This window comes from Leuresthes tenuis, unplaced genomic scaffold (assembly GCF_036924035.1).
Source record: "Leuresthes tenuis unplaced genomic scaffold, fLeuTen1.0.hap1 SCAF_187, whole genome shotgun sequence".
Taxonomy (NCBI): domain Eukaryota; kingdom Metazoa; phylum Chordata; class Actinopteri; order Atheriniformes; family Atherinopsidae; genus Leuresthes; species Leuresthes tenuis.
Window position 1 is genome coordinate 42501 of NW_027325541.1, and position 2500 is coordinate 45000.

Consider the following 2500-nt stretch of genomic DNA (forward strand, 5'->3'; position numbering starts at 1 on the left):
TGCGCCCTTGGGCTGCCCCCCTCGGCCGCTAAGCGGCAAAGGCTCCGTTCCAGCATCTTCCAGGACCTCCAGGCACCACATGTCCACTCATCCATGCGCCCTTGGGCTGCCCCCCTCGGCCGCTAAGCGGCAAAGGCTCCGTTCCCGTATCTTCCAGGACCTCCAGGCACCACATGTCCACTCATACATGCGCCCTTGGGCTGCCCCCCTCGGCCGCTAAGCGGCAAAGGCTCCGTTCCCGTATCTTCCAGGACCTCCAGGCACCACATGTCCACTCATACATGCGCCCTTGGGCTGCCCCCCTCGGCCGCTAAGCGGCAAAGGCTCCGTTCCAGCATCTTCCAGGACCTCCAGGCACCACATGTCCACTCATCCATGCGCCCTTGGGCTGCCCCCCTCGGCCGCTAAGCGGCAAAGGCTCCGTTCCCGTATCTTCCAGGACCTCCAGGCACCACATGTCCACTCATACATGCGCCCTTGGGCTGCCCCCCTCGGCCGCTAAGCGGCAAAGGCTCCGTTCCAGCATCTTCCAGGACCTCCAGGCACCACATGTCCACTCATCCATGCGCCCTTGGGCTGCCCCCCTCGGCCGCTAAGCGGCAAAGGCTCCGTTCCCGTATCTTCCAGGACCTCCAGGCACCACATGTCCACTCATACATGCGCCCTTGGGCTGCCCCCCTCGGCCGCTAAGCGGCAAAGGCTCCGTTCCAGCATCTTCCAGGACCTCCAGGCACCACATGTCCACTCATCCATCCGCCGTTCGGCCGCCCTCATCGGCCGCTAAGCGGCAGAAGCCCCGTTCCCGTATCTTCCAGGACCTCCAGGCGGCTCATGGCCACTCAGCCATCCGCCCTTCAGCTACCTTCGTCGGCCGCAAAGCGGCAGATTCTCCCTCCTCCCGAGAGCCAGGGTGATGACTATGGAGCCCAGCAATGGCCCCTGGTACGTGTCTGAGCCCCAAAGAACATCACCCGATATCGGGCTTGGCTTCAATCTGTCAAACTCTGTTTCCTAAAAACCAGGTTTCTGAAATCGGGCAGGTGGTAATTTCCTCAGACTCCAATTACCTCGTCGGACGGGAGAAGGGGCCTTCGACGCACTCCGCCCATCTCCCCTTCTCCCGTCTTGAAACAGAAATTTTTCTGAATTTTTCGCCTGGCGCCCCTGGTACTTTTAGACACTTTGTCATTTTTCTGACTTTTTGAGCTGGTGCCCCTGGTATTTTTAGACACTTTGTCATTTTTCTGCCTTTTTGAGCTGGTGCCCCTGGTATTTTTAGACACTTTGTCATTTTTCTGCCTTTTTTTGAGCTGGCGCCCCTGGTATTTTTAGACACTTTGTCATTTTTCTGACTTTTTGAGCTGGTGCCCCTGGTATTTTTAGACACTTTGTCATTTTTCTGCCTTTTTGAGCTGGTGCCCCTGGTATTTTTTAGACACTTTGTCATTTTTCTGCCTTTTTTTTGAGCTGGCGCCCCTGGTATTTTTAGACACTTTGTCATTTTTCTGACTTTTTGAGCTGGTGCCCCTGGTATTTTTAGACACTTTGTCATTTTTCTGCCTTTTTTTTGAGCTGGTGCCCCTGGTATTTTTAGACACTTTGTCATTTTTCTGACTTTTTGAGCTGGTGCCCCTGGTATTTTTAGACACTTTGTCATTTTTCTGCCTTTTTTTGAGCTGGCGCCCCTGGTATTTTTAGACACTTTGTCATATTTCTGACTTTTTGAGCTGGCGCCCCTGGTACTTTCAGACACTTTGTCATTTTTCCGACTTTTTGAGCTGGCGCCCCTGGTATTTTTAGACACTTTGTCATTTTTCTGACTTTTTGAGCTGGTGCCCCTGGTATTTTTAGACACTTTGTCATTTTTCTGCCTTTTTTTGAGCTGGCGCCCCTGGTACTTTTAGACACTTTGTCATTTTTCTGACTTTTTGAGCTGGTGCCCCTGGTATTTTTAGACACTTTGTCATTTTTTTGTTCTGACTTCAGCTCCTGCCCCATGTATTATTCCAGGCTCCCCTGCCTGCACAGCCTCCCCACACTTAAGCAGCCCTCCCCGGTGTGTCACACACACACACACACACACACACACACACACACACACACACACACACACACACACACACACACACACACACACACACACCTCTCTCACAAGCCCCTTGGTTCTTCATGATGCTCAGTAAAAGAGCCAGGCCTCCCTGCCTGCAAAGCCTCCCCACACTTAAGCAGCCCTCCCCGGTCACACACTTCTCTCCCAAGCCCCCTGGTGCTTCATGATGCTCAGTAAAAGAGCCAGGCCTCCCTGCCTGCACAGCCTCCCCACACTTAAGCAGCACTCCCCGGTGTCACACTCTTCTCCCAAGCCCCCTGGTGCTTCATGATGCTCAGTAAAAGAGCCAGGCCTCCCTGCCTGCGCAGCCTCCCCACACTTAAGCAGCACTCCCCGGTGTCACACTCTTCTCCCAAGCCCCCTGGTGCTTCATGATGCTCAGTAAAAGAG